The sequence below is a fragment of the Pseudorca crassidens genome, chromosome 11, assembly GCF_039906515.1.
Source record: "Pseudorca crassidens isolate mPseCra1 chromosome 11, mPseCra1.hap1, whole genome shotgun sequence".
NCBI lineage: Eukaryota > Metazoa > Chordata > Mammalia > Artiodactyla > Delphinidae > Pseudorca > Pseudorca crassidens.
The window spans coordinates 35,961,469-35,981,128 of record NC_090306.1 but is presented as its reverse complement, the minus strand read 5'-3'; the positions used below and the strand labels follow the sequence as shown (position 1 = coordinate 35,981,128).

The 19,660-nt window shown below is 37.1% G+C and overlaps 1 protein-coding gene across 1 annotated transcript in view; it reads right to left on the bottom strand.

The window, feature by feature from the left end:
- PDZRN4 (PDZ domain containing ring finger 4) overlaps nt 1–19,660 on the bottom strand; it is a 374,709-nt gene that overhangs the window by 145,923 nt on the left and 209,126 nt on the right. The gene's annotated exons all lie outside the window — the stretch shown is intronic.

Genomic DNA, 19,660 nt, shown 5'->3' with positions numbered 1-19,660 from the left:
TTCCTGTCTATTCCAAATAACTGAGCTCACAGACCTATTAAATCCCAATATTTATGCAGACAATGATACATTTGATTTTCAAATGTCAACACTATTCCAAAATGAAAGAGGGGCTTCAAAATATTACAGACATGGATCTCAGTGTTACTCCTTTTACTTAACTGACATCTTGGCAGTAGATACAAAAAATTGTTAAAAAGAATCCCACAGGAAGTCATCTGAAGGGGGAGTGGCAAGGAAGCTGAAAACTGCCACCCCAAACCAAAATAAAAAGCCCCCAGCCAGCAAGTCTGCCCTTCATTCTGAAATCTACAGAAAGAAAAAATAAAGCTAGCCACAGTTCATTTACCATTTTTCAGACAAACACAAAGCCTGGCTATTTAGTTGCTGGTAACAGACCCTGCACTCACCTGGGAAACTTCATACAGCAGTTTGTAGTGTTCCTCTCTTTTCTGAAAAGTGCACAAATTGCAGCCCATTCTAACAAGCAGAGAGAGAGAGCAAATCTTCTAATTTCCCCAGAACTGAAAGGCAAGTGAACTGAAAGGGAATCACCCTCCAGACTTGACTACTGTTTTTCATCAGTCACTTCAGTCCAGAAACACAGACAAACCGCTGTTAGCTGGAAGCACAAGCCAGGGTGCTGTGTAGCAGCATGCTCTTCTTCGCTTTCCCTAAGTATCTTGCACTCACGGATACACACACAGAGTTTCCAGTCAGTTCATGGCAACACTCCCCCTGTCTCTGCATCAGTGCACATGACTACACAGATTCCAGCTCATGAATATTAATAGTACCTCATTGATTATTTATGACAGAACATGTTAGCAGGGAGGGGTGTCATAGCTGCTGCTGGTGACAGATGAATATTCACTAATTAAGAAGCAAATGTAGTGTGGTTAAACAAAATTCACTTGTGTCAATACCATCTCTGTTTATTAAGGATAGAGAGGTTGAGCATAGGGCATTTCAAAGAAGAACATACACTTAATTTCTCCATTAATGTAAGCTTTTAATATGGGAGTAAGAAATTCAGAAACAGAAATATTATACTTAGTTCACATCTCCATGTTTTGTCACAATTAGAAGAAATATTTTCAGTATTATTAAGTCTAGGGGAAGATGGATAGGAGCAATTATTTAAATTTATAAAATAAACACAGAGGCAAAGGAAAATTTGGGGAGTGATGTGGGAAAGGAACAGAAGATGGGGGTGTCATTCAGAGTTTTAATCCTGATCCTACAAAAATAACTGAATAGTTTATATGTAAAGACCATTACTTACTAGGAAGGAAATAAGGCATATTTTCTTAATCTAAATAAAGAACATTTAAGCAAGTATCAGTAGATATACTTGTACAGATAATAAATTTTTTAATTAGATAATGGGGCATATCTATTGAATGTAAATTTGCAGCCTTGTAATACATGCAGGTCTATATTTAAAAATTAGATAAACACAATGACTTTTCTGAGAAAAATTTCAAATGCATATAGTATTTATGCTAATTTTATTAAAGTCATATATAATATTTCAGAAAGCTGACACTGGTAATATTTAAATTCTAATGTAATGCACATTGACTCCATTTATGATTCTATACTTAGAGTTCATAATATACAAAGGTGAACACAGACTTAAAAACTAAACTTAAATGTTTAGATAATAGAAGTAATGAATTTAATTTCATACTCTCGCAATATATATATTGTATTGCAAGCTGGCATTTTTTGTCCCTTAAAGATATGCTGCAAACAGCTAAAGCAGATAATAAAAGAAAATTCCTTTTGTTCCTGTACTGACTTATCCACAACCTCTGCTAATTAAGAAGTATGTCCTTGTACCAGCACATCTTTAAACTGGACAGGATAGCAGGTGGGTTCCAAAGCAAAAATAATTACTTGGAAACTGATGACTCTGGTTAGGAATTACATTGGATCCTGAAGATTTTTAATTGCTCAACACTTATGGATAGCTACTTTTGGGGGTCCAATTTCCTAAAAGTGCTTTGTCAAATGTTTAGAATCGATAACAGGAAATGATTCTAATGAGTGCTAATTGTTAACAAATTGGCTTTGCAACTAGCAACACCTCAACACCAGCAAGGAGCCAGGAGATAAGCAATCATCTGCTGCTTATCAGTCATTTCCCTTGGGATGTAATAATCCGATTTTTCTGGGCCTAATTTCACCTAACAGCCTGGATGAAAGCCAAGCTAAGAGAACTAGATGAAAGCGGCATCATAATTGAGGATCTGATGTGAACAAAGTTTACCAGGACTTCCTGCAAATTAGAAACCACTTGTAGTAAATATTAATTATTTTGATTCCTTTATGAAAAGGATATTTCAAGGAAGTATTTGAGGGGACCTTTGTGAAAGTCAGTTGTGGCCACAAACAGATGCAACCTCCTTAGGTGCAGTTGTAAAATATATATGTTTGATGCTTTTTAAAATTTTAATTTTCTTTGACTCTCTACACCACTTCCCATGAAGTGTTCTTATGCTAGAGATCACATCCTCAAAGCAAGCATTGACGGTTTTTTGAAGGATTCTATATTGCTGAGCTGTGATAGAATTAATGACTCTCAGATGTTTAAATTCTGTGCTTTAAAAAGTCAGATCAAGAAATTAGAATGCAGTAAGGCAAGGATGGTTCACTCATCTATCAATGAAAGTGTTTGCTTCCCTTACTGATAAAAGTCTTTATGCAACAGGTTTTGAAAGCTAAGTAGGAAACAATTATTGAAGCTATGGTTGCTTATTGGGGCTTTCTTATAATATTTTGTAGTTGGTTTGTAAAGAAAAATTAAATAATCACAGCTTTAAAATATTTTCTTAGTCATAAAAATGTAAAGAACGAACAGTGAAGTAAGAAATTTCAAATTAAAGCTATTCTTTCAGCAATAGCTTTTTGGCTGTTTTCTTTACTCATTACTATTTCTGCTATTCTCTAATTTCTATCTCAGGAAGCAAAGGCAGCTTCTCCAATCATTTATCAAATGCTGCCCTTGGCCCATGCACCTTGGAAAGTTTCCATCTTTTGCTCCTAATGGGTTCATCCTGGAGAATTGAAAGGTGATTTGAAAAAAAGAACTATAATTCCAAATTTCTCTAAATTTCAATAGAGAATGAGGGTTAGATTTTTCCAATGACTAAACTGTGAAATCTTGTATTAGAATATAAAGTTTGAAGCAAATAGAGACAAATGAGTTAACCTGAACAATGTTTTAACAATGCAAATAGATTAGATATTATCTGTCTTGGACAGTAATAATATGGAAGAGTACGGGTTAAAAATAAACAGAGAATAGATGTTTATCTTCCCAAATATCTTTAGGAACAAATTCATCAAAGTGTAAAAACATATGTTGGGGTGGGTATATATTTCAAGATATAGTTGTTTATTTTAATTGATTTTAATTTATGTTAGTTTACTCCCCTCAAATGCAGTGGCATTCAAAATAGGAGATGTTCATCAAGATCTGGAGTGCTATATAAGAGGGCTCAGTGAGAAGTAAATGAAAGAAAGGAATCCAGCATTTACCTTGCTTTTCCTATATAAACAGTACTACTAGACTAACCAAATAGTAGATGAGAGGAAGTTTCTCTTTATAGAATTATGCCAGCTAACAAACCAAAAACAGGAATGATAGAGCATGCCCATGCCAGCAGCCCCTAATTATTTAATGGACCTAGTAGTGAGAATTAATGGCTGCTGACATGACACACTCACGCATACACACACACAGGAGATAACTGGACATCGTGTATCCCCTGACAGAAGAAAACGACACCTTTCCAAAAACGAGTCTTTCCCAAAGTTGAGCAAATTACATGGAATGTGGAGGACCAAGGAGTATCTTAAATTATGCCATGGAGATGCAGTCAGCCAAATTCAGACTGTGGGCAACTCAACATCGATAGATACACATTCCAGTTTCTGAGAGAGAGGAAGAGAGAGGGAAGAGGGGAAGGGAGCTAGAGAGAGGGAGATATGATGGCTAGGAAGTCTACAGATTGAAAGAGACTTTAATGACATTTTATAAACAGACATTACTAAGCTATATGTTTGGGTATGCAAATCATTTGGGTGATAAAATGATAAATAAACCTAAGAAAATGATTACCAAAAAAGTCAAGAGGATGGTTACTCCTTAGGGGTAGAGAGGGGGCTGTGTTTGGAGGGGACACCAGAAAGTTTCAGCGTGGCTAACGAAGTTCTAACTCCTGATCTGGGTAGTGGTTTTACTAGCTGGTCATGTGATAATTCATTTAATTGAGCTTTGTTTTATGTGTTTTCTATATTTTTCCTACATTTACAAGAAAAGATTTTAAAAACTAATTAACAAAGAGGGTGTACCTGTGTTCCACCCCTGGTGGTCAATACAGTACACAGTTGCAAGCCCTACCAGAGAGAGATGGACAGTCCAAATGTGCCTATTTTGAGCCACCGATCCCCTTGAGTCTGTGACAGCTGCCATCAGTTGCATATGATTCTTTCTCTATTGCCTTTGCAATGACTGGGGCTGTTTCTCCTATGTGGGTGTGGATGTTCGGTAAGTAACTCCACTCTCTGACCCTGTCTCTATCCTTGCCACAGTCATGTGTGGATCTTCTAACTAGGCTGTGACTACCTATCTTGACACCTAGTATACAAATTTCCACCCTAGTTTCAAACTTGCATTCATTTTAGGGATATATCTGGGCACTTTTGAGTAGCCACTTAGCTGCCTAACATTTTCTAAAGTTAATATCTTATATTCAATCACAAAGAACTGAGGCTCAGAGAGACAGGGACTTGCTCAAAGTTAAACTGAGTAAAGAGATCTGAACTCAGTTCTCCAATTACAAATTCTGTGGTTGAATTCGATAGCTAGTTTGCTGAGCTATCTCTCTTGTACAGGAAGCTAGAGCTACATCAATATGCCTTTACATGATCCTGATGACAGGAAATGAAGGCTAGCCCTTCAAAGTGCTGAAATGAAGTGAGAGAGAGAGAGAGAATGAACAAACCTTTAAAAAGATATATATAGCCTGAAATAATGAAAGTGATTTGTAGTTAAAAATGTAAACTTTATCAAACTACTGAAAAAATTTTAAGATGTCACAGCTAAATCACTTCAGTTGGCTAAAACCCCTCCACAGCCTTCATTGCATGTGGTCCCCAAGTGCGCAGTAGAAAGTAGAAGGAAGGACAACTCATCCCGGTTTGCCTGGGATTTCCCTGGCTTTTAGCTCAAACTTCCCTATCCTGGAAGGCCTACAGTCTCGGCAAACTGGTCCCTGGAATGCACACCTCTTTTTTTAGGCTCCAGCAAAGCCAAACGGCTGTATAAGGGTCCCCATCTCTTCCTACTGTTGGCCCAGATTTTACTTCATCCTGCTTATTCTTCAGAAACACAAATCAAGCTATTGTGGTTCAGTTTAATTTTTTTTTTTTCTTTTTTGCGGTACGCGGGCCTCTCACTGTTGTGGCCTCTCCCGTTGCGGAGCGCCGGCTCCGGATGCGCAGGCTCAGCGGCCATGGCTCACGGGCCCAGCCGCTCCGCGGCATGTGGGATCTTCCCTGACCGGGGCACGAACCTGCGTCCCCTGCATCGGCAGGCGGCCTCTCAACCACCGCACCACCAGGGAAGTCCCTTGTCGTTCAGTTTAAATGCTCTCTCCTTCCTGGACTCTTGGAGTTGAAGTAGTGATCTCTTCAACTTGTGAATTCTCAGTGCATTTTATCTGTATCCATCTCAAGACACATAACACTTCTACTTTACATCATTTTTACATACATGCCTTACCCCTCTTATTGGACTATGAGACATGTGAGGACAGCAGTAACATAAGTCCTGGGCAACCTGAGATGAGTTGGTTAATTGATCTTTGACTTCCTCAAAATACTAGCCTGCTGTCTTTCACACTGCAGGTCTGCAATAGAGGCATAGTGAATGAATGACTGTTATTGGGATATGAGAACAGACCTGATTCTGGCAAAGTGACATATATTTGTGTTTCTACTCTATACCTAACTTCCAGGTGAGATTTTTCCCCCATTAGGGCTGGTTCAAGAACATTAAGTCAAAGGACTGAAGAATCATAAGCATTAAGATAGATTTAATCTGGTTCAATTCTATATACATAAATTCGAGAATCCATGAAACAGAATTTTTTGTACCAGGTACACAAATAAGTAAAGTATGATCACATGAGTTTTATCAGTTATTTCATATATATATATATATATACTATGCCTACATTTCAAGTTATACTTTGTTCCACATATTAGTCACATATTCATTTATTTATTCCCCAAATATTTATTGGGCACTTATGTCTGGTGGTATAATAATGCAAGGTGTTTGAAATTATACATCATCTCATTTGATGTTTACAATTTCTCTGAAGTAAACATGTCAGATATTATCCCTTATTTATTAATGAAGAAATTATTAGATGTTGAAATTCCCAATGCCAGGAGACCTAGAGCCTTTGTCTTTTGGCTCTAAACCAGTGTTTTCTCCAGAATACTATGCAATATCAACTAATATCATGAATTTACAAAAATGCTTCTGTTGATAGTACACACGTGACATCCATTGGCTTAGTTACAGCTCCAAGGACCAGTGTGTAATGGAGCATCCTTTTCACACCGAAATCACTAGGTGACCATCTTCATTTTGTATCTACAATTATTGCTTGCAGAACTAAGAGGGCTTTACCAACTTATGGACTCCTAAGAATGTCAAGTTATTAGACTAGACTCCAATGGAAAGAAGGGTGTGGATTGCAAGGAATAGGACTAGGGTTCCATTTGAGCTTTGTTACTATTACCTGTGTCACTTTGTGCAACTTACATACTCTGAAATAATACTTACCTTGCAGGCTGATTGTGAAGATGGAATGAGATAAAATACATGAGAAGGGATTCATTAACCGTGAAGTATTTGGTCCATACTGGGGCAATGGTCCGGCATGGGTTCTAGAATCAGTCTGCCCTGGGTCAAGTCCCAGCTCCCCTAATTTCTATCTATGTGATGTTGGGCAAGTTGTTATTTTTTAACTTTCTCTGTTTCTTTGTTTCTCATCTCTAAAGCAAGGATAATAATAGCATCTACCAAACAATTACTGCAGGGGTTAAAGTTACTGTGATGATAATATGTCATGTATACCTGGCACATAGGATGTACCCCCATCCCTACTGGCTACTAGTAATCATACAAGTAGTGTGGTAATGATAATAATGATCTCTGTTTCCAATTTCCAGGTTATCTGTTTCTAATTTTTCTATCATAATAAAGCTCTATTACATTATTTCAAATTTACTTCATGGAAACATCATAGCCATACTTCTGTCCACCTTGTTTGCTATTGTACACTTGCATGTTGGTCATTCAACAACTTCTGAAAGGCTGTTTCCCAGCCCCTTGTAGAATAGAAATAGTGGCGCATTTTGTAAGTGCATAAACATTTTTTCTGTGTAAAGAATGTAATGTAATACATTCAGAGTAATAACCCTGATGTTATATTTGCTTCTTTTAATGCATAATGTGTAAATAATGTGAACATAAGTGTACAAGAAACTGATGATCACATCTGAAGCAAGATTCATACAACTGTGAAATAGGTAGTTCTTTGAGAAATTTAATGACTACTAATCTAGCCCAGTATAATATTGGCTTTCTTGATTTGATTGTCTATAGGCCAATTGGCTATGTACATTCCAGGATATCATGTTTTGGTAATGTCACACTGTTTAGCAACGTCATGGATAAGTATGTAGGGTTTCCCAGCACACTACCATCACAGTTTTTAGTTCTACAAAAGTGACCTAGTAAGTGCTCAGCAAATCTTTTCATTTACCAGAATTTTTTGAACACCATGATGGATAGAGAATGGTGATAATTCTTACACATTTTTGAAAATAAGAGCTAATACTTATTTAGCATTTTTTATATACCAGTCATCATTCTGACACTACGTGTTATTCATTTGGTTTAATCCTCATGTCAACCCTCATAGGTGAGTACTATTAATATCTCCTCTTGACAAGGGTAGAAAATGGGTCACATTAGTAGTAAATGGGGGAGCTAGGAGTCAAACCCAAACAGTCTGGGTCCACTGCTTAATCAGTATTTTATACTGATTGTCACTCAGAGATAATCATCATTATGACAAATTCCTAGATGGTTAGAACAAGGCATTCTGGTGATGCTTGTAGCACACTGAGATGGAAGAATTTCCCCAAGGACCAGAAGTGTAGTCTAAAATTAACGCCCAGGTTCCAAGTTGTATCCTCAAGCATGGCTGCATAAAATAGATTGAATAAACCTAAGCAATTTCATAACCTTACTCCACTCCACTGGTGATGGAGGATTGCTGCACTGAATATGTACCAACAACCATAGAATATCTTTCCTTCTGTAATAAATATTAATAAATATTAAATGCACTAATAGTAGGGCAGTCATATCTCTATATTAAGAAATTATCAACAGTTGCTTAAGTAAATTTGGAGGTTTTGAGAAAAGTGAAGGTATACAGATTTGCTGATGACTCCCAAATTTGAATCTCCAGGTTTAATTTCTCTCTTAAGCTTCAGAACCCCTTATTCATTGACTAATACATTAACATGGGTTGTCCATAGCACATTAAATTCAATTTATCAACACTTAAGCCATAATCCTCTCCCTCCAAAACTGCTGCTTTACAAGTGCTCTGCATCAAAGAACGGCCTGACCATCCCCAGGGGCTCAAGTCTGAGGTCTGAACATCTGCCTTGGCTTTTCTCTCTCCCTACACCTAATGACCAAGCACTGTCAACTTTAACTGCTACATCTCTCTTCCTTCCTTCCCAGACCACTCTCCCAGGTTCAGGCTGCTACCTTTTCTCAGCTGGGTCCTTCATTCACTCAAGAGCATTTGGAGTTTAGAATCATATAAGGAACGACCTGATGGGTTTTTGCTTCTCTCTGCCTGCAAACACACATTTATAAGCCCTTCATTTTTAATTAATTTTTTTAAAAAATGAAGTATAGTTGATTTACAATGCTGTGTTAGTTTCAGGTGTACAGCAAAGTGATTCAGCTATACATACATACATATTTTTTTCAGATTCTTTTCCCTTATAGGTTATTACAAAACACTGAATATAGTTCACCGTGCTATACAGTTATCTCCTTTATATATAGTAGTGTGTAGATGTTGATCCCAAACTCCTAATTTATCTCTCCTCCCCTCTTTCCCCTTTGGTAACCGTAAGTTTGTTTGCTATGTCTGTGGGTCTGTTTCTGTTTTGTATATAAGTTCATTTGTATCATTTTTTTACATTCCACATATAAGCAATATCATATAATTGTCTTTCTCTGTCTGGCTTACTTCTCTCAGTATGATAATCTCTAGGTCCATCCATGTTGCTGCAAACGGCGTTATTTTATTCATTTTTATGGCTGAGTAATGAACATTGGGGTGCATGTCTCTTTTCAAATTATGGTTTTCTTTGGATATATGCCCAGGAGTGGGATTACAGGATCATATGGTAACTCTATTTTTAGTTTTTTAAGGAACCTCCATACTGTTCTCCATAGTGACTGTACCAATTTACATTCCCACCAACAGTGCAAGAGGGTTCCCTTTGCTCCACACCCTCTCCAGCATTTGTTATTTGTAGACTTTTTGATGATGGCCAGTCTGACTGGTGTGAGGTAATACCTCATTGTAGTTTTGATTTGCATTTCTCTGATAATTAGTGTTGTTGAGCATCTTTTCATGTGCTTTTTGGCCATCTGTATGTCTTCTTTGGAGAAATGTCTATTAAGATCTACTGCCCATTTTTTGATTCTTTTTTTAATATTGAGCTACCCCCAGTTCCCTGGACCCTAACCTACCTATCTCTCTCTCCCCCTCTATTCTCTCCCCCTCCAACATGCACACACATACACAAAAGAAAGTATAAAACAGAATATTGCTGCTCTAGGGGTGGAGAGTACAGTGCTGTCAATACCACTCTTTAGGTCTTTTTGGTATCTCTCTTTTTTGACTTTAACAGAGTATAGACCCTACTTTTCTATCTAGTACTGTGGTATATACTCTCTCATCCTTGGAATCTGCTCACCTATTCAGTCATTATAATAATATTCAAGGTATATAAAGTTTACTTCTGGATCTCATGGAGTAAACTTTATAGTGAGAGGAAGCAGTAAATAAATAAATAGATAATCATTACATAAAATATCCAGGCAAGTAAAGGGGTTATCACAGAGTGATGTGATGGTGAGTAATTGGGTCATCCTTCTTGGCTACTCTAGAGTCTGGAATATCTCTTTTATTCCCTGCCTGCTGACATACATGCATACATATAATCAAGTAAATGTAAATTAAGAAAAATAAGGCAGGTAAGGGAATAGCAAGTAAAGAGAGAGGTTCTTTTAATAGGGTTTTCAGGGTGTGAAGTTGTCTCCACCTTCAGGACCCTAGGAAATCAATTATCTATTGTAGTCCTGGTATTTTCAGACCTACTTCATCCCATTGCCACCTTTTTCTATCATGAAAACGTCCTTAATATAGCTGTTTAAAACATTAGCATTACAAATCAATATGTTAATACCACATCAATTTCTGTCAAACTGATAATATAGAATGTCTGATTGTATAACAATTCTGGCTCAGAACACCTATCATCAGAATGAGTACCTGAGTTCTTTTAAGAGTTTGAACTTATCTAGAAATGTCTTTCAACCTCACTCTAAAAAACTTCCTGGTACAAACTTGAACGAGTTACATACCCTTTAGATGCCTCGATGCCCTCACTATGAAATAGGGATATTCACAGTACCTACCATAAAGGGATTGTGTGAACATGTGTTTTACCTGCAGCCTGCTTCACGTAGCTGCTCAATAAATATTGGCTAACATTATTAGAGCTTACAATATCGTCTTGCTGAAGTGTCTAAATTCTGTTATTGTGAAGATATCCAAAAAAGAGGCAGCTATATTTTTGTTTTGTCTACCGTTTTTGCCTATGACTGGAAGGATATTTCGAAACATCAATTTTCACTGGGGAAAAGCTGGATTCCTCTAAGATTAAAAAATGGTTGATATCATAGTGTTTGGCAGTCAGGAAGGAGCAGAAAAGAACTACCTGGTTATGGGAGGTAGGACCTGGGCCAAGACATGGACCCTCTGAGTTCCACGAATATTTGCTGAGCACTTCCTCTTTACCATGCCCTGTGCAGGCCTCTAGAATGTGCTATACTTAAGTAGGCTCATTTGTGAGACTTTCTCAAGTGATACATGCACAAGCTCTAGTCCCAGGGCTTCGAGTCAGCAAATCTGAGATGAGACCTAGAAATACACATTTTCAAACAATCCACAGAAAATTCAGATATGTGCATCCCTTTCCCTCCTCAAAACCTAGAAGTAAGGTGTTAAACCAGACACTCTCTTGAATGCCTCCATCAGGAGAATTTCTATTATGATTACTCATGTGATTATGAAGATCTTTGGGTCTTTGTTACTAATTTTAAAAAGTAACTAACATTTCCAAAGCACCTACTATGGCAAATGTGCTCTAAGTCTCACAAAAATTTTATGAGATATATATGGTATTTTTTAACATAGAAACCTCAGGCTCAGAATATTATGTGATTTGATGAAAGTCACACAGCTGGTAAGTGGCAAAGCTGAGATTTAAATCCAGATGGGCTTTACTTTAAGACTGTGTCTTTTCCAATAAGATATTTCACTTCCCTCAGGAAGTAAGGCAATAGAGCCCACTTCATATAGCACAGTGTTTTTGATGAATGTGCTGTGAACAAAGAGCTGTGGGAGGTAGGCTTGAAGCAGTCATTGCCTCTTTTTGCCGTTCACCAGACATGTCCTAACTACGGGCTATGCCTATGAGCAATTCTTACCAGACCTGTGGCAAGGCTGGGTTTTAGCTTCTGGGAATCAGGTATGTAGTTAAACATGAAGAACTCACCACCCGCTAGAGAGACAGTGAGTGACCCAAATTAGAGATATTGGAGCCAGGCAAAGGGAATTAAGTGACTGCTTATTGGATTCTGTGTTAATGAGATGATTTTCCATCATGCACCATAATTGATTAAGTAAAAGTATGAATCCATATACTCTTCTGAAAGATATGAGTCTTCTTTGATTTTCAGTATCTCTAGATACCAAGTTCAACTTGTCTGGAGCTTAGTTGCTCCATATTTGAAATCTCTTTCAAAGAGTGATGACAAAACACTTAAGGTTATTGAGGTTATAAAGCTAATGGTATCAGAGGATAATGAAGGGTATACTTTGGAAATTGTGGTTTCAGGTTGGAATTCTTAAAATTGTTTTTGTTTTTAATCCAGCTATGTGTAAGCCTCCTTCTTAGCTAGCCTGAAGTAGACCCACAAGTCTAGTGATTAAATCCAGTGAGAAGGGACCATGTGTATCCACCACATGCCTGCAAGCAAAACTCACCAGTGTAGTGGAGTCACATGGTGAATATAGCCTAGATCCCAGACTCACTACTTGGAGAAAGACATTCAGATGATCTTACAGACCTGCATCCAACTCTGTATGAAGGAGAGATGCATCTTTACTTCATTAAACCACTAAAGATTTGAAAACTGTTTGTTACCTTAAAATAGCTTAGTATGACTAAGACACAGAGACAGCACGTCTGAGTTCATGTATTTAAATAAATACAGTTAGCATGAAAAAGCTCAACTCATCATGACTCAATAACAAGTCATGATGGCTTCTGGGGACCTCTTAAGCAATTTTGTGTAAAGCAATACAGCAACATTACCTAGCCCAATTGAATGAATATTCAGAAATAACAGTATAAAAATTGTCAGGTTTCTCAATAAGCCATCTAGATTTTCATCAGATCATTTGCTTAACCATAAAGATAAGCTATATTTTTTTGGAAGGAAGGGAGAATAAATCCAACGTAAGGACAGTCTTATATAAGCAGACTAAATATATGCACAGTGTGATCATACAGCACTAATTACCCCTTGGAGCAAAACCTTGCCCATTTTAGAAATACTGATGTTCAGAGTGGCTTTGCGTCTTAATTGCATTAAGACAGCAACTTTGTATTACCAAACAAATATAGCATAAGTAAGTTAAGCTCATTTCTAATCAAATGATGAATTATTTTCAAATAAAGGAGAGTAGGACCTGAAGGAAACCAGACACAGGATGGAATGGTTTTAGTATAGAATAGGAATTTCCAGAGCATGATGAACTTCTCGAGAGTAATGAAACAACATGGGCTTCAAAACCAAAAAAATCATGGGATTAAGGCCCAGCCCTACAATTTGAGCTGCAGTAGCATGCTTGACTTTCTGAGTCTCAGTTTCCCTTTGGGAAGCAGAGTTAATAGCTTTTGCCTTGTGGCATTGTTGATAGTATTACATGAAAAACTTGTTCCTCATATAAGACCATCTTTTCCTATCACAACTCCTAAGGGTCTTCCTGCTTTCTGAATAATTTGGATGAGTTACAATTGCTAACTTGTTCAAAATCTTAACAGGTAAGGATGTTAAAATATCGACTTTTTAACTGCTGAGTGTGGAGAGGGTCTAATGGCAAGGTAAAGTAAAATCTTATGATTTGGGGAAAGACTCAATGTTATGAAACTAATATTAGAAGTTAGGCAACATTTTCATGGCAGTACGTCTCTTAAGAATATACAGTGTTATGTGCAAAACATCAGAGGTATAGGACTACACAAATTCAGTAAAATTTTGGGAAAATTTTGTAGTAGAATGAAGCTTAAAGATTTATCTAACTTAACTCACTGCCAAGCAGTGCAAAAAACAAAACAACAACAAAAAAACAAAACCCAGAGTTGAGCCTATGTTGCTAATTTTTAGTGAACAAAGAGGAGTTGTTGAACAATGAAATGAGGAATAGTTCAGGAAAACCAGAATAAGCAAACATAAAAAGAGGGAAGCTACTGGAGGATAGGAGCTTAGATAATCATGACTTGAATACATGTCATACTGACAAATGAAATTCCCATTATGCGTGTACTATGTGTGCACACATGCACAGAGATGGAGAATGAGATGTATATGCATATTTTGTGTGTATGCATATATTCATAAAATTTTGGACACTAGTAATGATTTCTAATGGAGTTTATTACTGGAAATTTATTACAATAATGATAACCAATAAAAGTTCATTGAAGTGCCAGACAGTCTGCTAGGTATCTGTGAGACATAGCTCCTTTGAGAATTTATTTCATAATTTCTGCCATGTAATGGCAGATACCCAATATTCTCTTCTAATATTAATTAGTAAAATGAAAATTAGTTATATTTGTGTTGATTCTTTTTTTGGTTTAATGATAAACCTATTTAACTATTTTCATAGGTGTAGCACATAAAATGGTGTATAATTCAGTAAGAATAAAACTACAAATAAAAGCAAATTGATAACTCTGTCAGGCTCAAGAAATACCAAGGTAATGAGCCAAGAGATTCTAATTAAAAACCATCAGTTAAATTCATTTATTCATTCAACAAGTATTTATTGACACACATGGGTCCTCTGTTAACCTTAAATGATTAAATAAATAAATCATTAAAACAGAATTCTCAGTAGAGATATAGTATACTAAACACTGTGGGTTATTAGCTGGTTGAGTGATCTATTTTATATATATTATTTACTTATAAATATATGATGCATGTATATGTATTTCATTGTTGGTAATTTTTGAGTATTTCTCAGAAAAACATAAGGTAGGATATATTTAGCGAGGAGAGAGGGAGGAGTTGTAGAAAAATTGTCAGTGGGAGGAACAGTGAAAAGATGAATATTTAAGAAGGAATGGGAACATTAAAGGAATGACATATAATTTAGTCTGCAGGGTAAAGTTTGGAATCTCCTCAGGAGAGATGAACTTGACTATTGGATGAAAAATCTTGAGGGTCTCTGTTTGTTCTTTCTGCAGTGGGTAATGAAGAGCTACTGAAGATTTTGTGTAAGGAGTGCCAACAAATAGGCCATTATTTCAATCTCTCAAGAGTCTTGAACTGGAAGAAACAAAGAGGAATCTAATAACAGTATTAATAATAAAAAAATAAACCTTTTACAATAGTATGTAAATGGTCATGAAAAATGGGAATGGAAAGAAGGGGTATACTGAGTAAATGAGAGAAATGCTACAGACATAGGTTCCAAGCTGTTTTGCCAAGTGATTGGCAAGGGATAGGAAGGAATCAACAATGAATACATTTGTAAGATTGGGTGTTTGATTTCAAGGCTATGTCATTTATAGAGATAAGGAGGTCAGGAGGAAGAGTTACTGTGGAAACAGATTGGAGTTGGGTATGATGATGTTGAGGTACTTCTTAGAATAAGATGTCCTCTATGGAGTTGAAATTTTGATTAGAGAGGGCAAAGATAATGATACTGATACGGATGTGAAGGTCACCAATATGTATCTGAAGGTAGTGAGTTGGAAAAATATCAAAGAAAAAGATACAGAAAAAAAAAGGGTCCAGAACTGAACCTCTAAAGAAATCAGAAGAGGACGGGACAGAGAAGAAAGTCAAGAGTCAAGGGAGTCGAGAATCCACAGAAATACAGTTTCAAAAATGAGGGGCTCATTAATAGGGTCGAGTATGGCTGAGGATTCCAGGTAGGGGTGCAGTGCGGGGAGTGGTGGATTGGAATGCATCAGTCATCCTTGAGAGGCTGATTAGAGGAAGGAAGAGAGATCTGCACAGAGTTGAATGAGGGATGGGGCAAGTGATGCAGTGTTGATAGTAGATGAAGACTATTCTTTCAAGAAGTTTGTAATGGAAAGAAGAGGAAGCTAAAATCTTATTGTAGGAGACGGTAGGATCAAGAAAGGATTTGTTTGTTTGCTTGTTTTAAAATAGGGATGAATGGAAGAAAGAAGAGATTGAAGATGCTAAAGAGAGATGGAACACAAAAGTAGAGGAAGTCACAGTAAATAGGATGAGAGCATGGTAAGAGCAATAGGTATTGATTGGAGGAAGATTTTTTTTTTCCTCAGGCAGAAGACAGAGATGAGTAAAGATTAGATAATTTAGAAGTGTGAGAAGGGAAAAGAGTTGAACAAGCTCACAGCAGACGCCTTTGCATTCGGTGATGTAAGAAGTGAGGTTACAGTTTTCTTGAGCTTAACATAAAAAAAATAGTAAGCTTAACTTACAAAATCAGGAGGTACTCAACAAATAACAATAATTTAACATACTTCAATGCCGAAGAAAACTAAGTTTCCACAGGAACATGGAAACTGCCCTCTTAGAAGTGACAACTTGCTTTGCTTTTGTCATGATAAAACTTACATCAAGCATATGCAGAACAACTGAGGTTCCAAGCAATGATCTAAAATTGTGATGGATGTAGAGAAACACCAAATATTACCAAGAAGGAGTCCTAATATGCTGGATGCATCTGACGGCTGGCTAGTTTGATTTAAACTTACAATTTGAACAGATATAAACTCTTATTTCTTGACAGTCATTAACCGCAAGTCATAAAAGTGCCATTAATTCTGTAGTAGTCAGCAAAATGCTTTGTAATGATCTCACATTAATGCACCCCACTCCCATAAAACCCCCATGGCAGCAAAGGTTTACTCTGTAATACTAGTTGAGTTTTCAGAAGCTTAAAATCTCTGCCAATGCACCTGCTTTCCAGAAGATCATTAGGTAAAAATCCCAAGGCAGCATAATCAACCTGGCTTCAGTTACCTCACCGTCTGCTAGAGAAGAAAATTAATGTTATTCCATGAGTCTCTCTCCCAGGATTGGCTAATGTATAGTTACTGGGCCAGCTGTCTGAGGGGTGCTTAGGTCTGTTCTAAGCTGACCTGGCTCATCGTCTGTGTGGATCCCAAGTCCCAACATAGCACACTAACACACCGACTGTAGCCTGCACCAGCTGTTCCACGATTGTACAGGTACTTAACAGGATTACAGCACACGGAGCTACTAGTTTGGCAGTGAGCACTTTGTCTTCCAATGACAGCTTTATGGCGACTCTCACAGAAGCCATCCTACTTTTTAAAAAAGCGTAAAACCAAAACACCAGATATAAAACCAGCATTCAGGACAAGAAGACAAGGAGAAAAGAAAGGCTCTTATGACAGAGTCATTGCTCAAGCCCATTTAACAAAGGATTTCTCTTTTATTCTCATTTCCTATGGAAAAGAGTACAAATTAGCATGGAAAATCCTGCTTTATCTCTGAATGGAGTTCCATAGCCTTAATCTGAAATCTGCTTTTCTTCTGGCTACAAGAAGCCAAGCAGGGTATCCCAACAAATTGCAAGGGGAGATTTGTCACATTTGACTGGTTCTCAGACTGTGGGTTGTCAGCTGGATGTTGCTCTGAGACAGCAGTCACCCTGCCAATGACACCTACGTCTTACACTGGTCACACGACTATTCTTCTCCAGCCAAGCCCTTTTCCTCTGGCTGCTGCTGTATCCACTCAGGGAAGCAGCAATAGATCAATGCTCCCTTCATATATCAGAGCTGTCTTCCAAGGTGGACTGCAGTGAAATTGCTTTGTTTTACCTAACAGCCAACTCTGAAATTTCAGGGTAGAAAAGTAACCACAGGCAAAATGTAGTGAATCTCACAGAATCCTCGGTTTAACCATTTTAAATAGGACAAAGTCATGACTATTTATAGAGCTTACTTTTGATCTGCATGAACCATGATCACACAATTTTTTAAAAGTCAAACATTTTTTACTAGGAATAAAATTCCTTAAGGGCAGTTTTCAAGTTGGTATCCATATGTAGTAACTACAGTTACTTCCTTGTTTTGATGCGAGCTAGAATTGTTAGTGTTTGAAGGTGTATACCACAGTATCTTTCTTCCAGTTACTCTTTCCTGATAATATACCAGCAGAAATGAAACCAACATTTCATTTAGAATGACATTCTGCTTTCATTACTGTTCCATAGAGTGAAAGTGATGTTTCCAAGTTTTTCAAATTTAGATTTTAAAGCATGTTTCTAGTTTTAAAAATTTCATACATGCAAACATCGATGTACTTTTGTTGTTTGTCAATATCAGTTATAAATTCAAATAACTGATAATCTTCTGCAGAAGGATGCTCCTAGAAGCAGGGAAAAAATAACCTTATTAGAACTGTATAAATTCTACTTTGTCATTTAATGTTTAGTTTTTAAATAAAAATACACAAACCTGTAATTATACAAGTTATATGTCACATATATAAGATAAAGTTTGCTTATTATCTGTTGCAAGGATGAATAATTAGGAAATTAAACAATAGAGTTTTGTGTTACATAACTATCAAGGTAGTTAACATGTTGAACTAAGCTTGTCATTATATATATATATATTTTTTCTATATACACACACATATACATATGTATATGCATATATATGTATTTTTATATACACACACACACACACACACATATATATATGGACACACACACATACACATTATCTGAAAGTGTGGCTAAATCTTAAGACCCACATAATGCGCCATCCAGCTTCAACCTTCAACCCGCTCTACCTACTCAACAAATACTGTACAGTCTTGCCATTCTACGACATTCTCCTGCACCTTTATCCCTGTGTACTTTTTTTTTTTTTTTTTGCTGTACATGGGCCTCTCACTGTTGTGGCCTCTCCCATTGCGGAGCACAGGTTCTGGATGCGCAGGCTCAGCGGCCATGGCTCACGGGCCCAGCTGCTCCGCGGCATATGGGATCCTCCCAGACCGGGGCACGAACCTGTGTCCCCTGCATTGGCAGGCGGACTCTCAACCACTGCACCACCAGGGAAGCCCATCCCTGTGTACTTTTGATGATGTTATTTCCTCTACCTTGATTACAATTACTCATCTGAGAATTCAAATTTTATCCCTTCTGTGAGCTTTTTACTTCTTTCTGAAGCTGAACGCAGTGCCTCTATCTCTGTATCTCCATACCATGTTGTAATTATTGCTATTCTAGGAATTCTAACATTACCTCCTTACTTGCCTGCTGGGTTGTAACATCTTGGAGGACAAACACCGTCTCCGCCTTTCTGGCATCTTGAATACTGTCTGGCACGTAACAGATACACAGTATGTACTAATGCATGATTGAATGAAGTGTGTGAAACTAAAACAGTGGCCAAATTAAGCAAGAACATCATACATAAATCTCTTAAACTATTAGCCTTGTCAATGTTTTGCCAATTGCTTTCCATGAAAGTAGCCAGTGTTATTCAGTTTGTGTTGACAATGGCACTTGCCAAATTTCCTGTGGTCAAAGATGGCATTGCCTATAAAATAACCACTAATTTAACATCAGCTTATTTTTGGTGTGGGGAGGAAAGGAAATACAACAACGTTAAAGGCATGTATGAATTACAGGCCTGTTTACCATTTTTAAAACGTTAAAACATTTAAAAATTGTGTGTCTTTAGAATTAAGGAAATATGGCAGTTTCTTTTCCAAGTAAGAATATTTGGAACTCGTCCTTGGTTGGGCTATAGCATTCATCTTGATATTCTGTCTCTGAAAGCGATAAAGAAGTTGCATCCTCGCTTGTTTTTATTAAACGACAAAACAAGTTTATAGGGCAGGAAGTCAAATTGCAGTTTCTTTTAGAACACATTCTTTAGATACTGAATGTTTCTACCAACCCCCCAA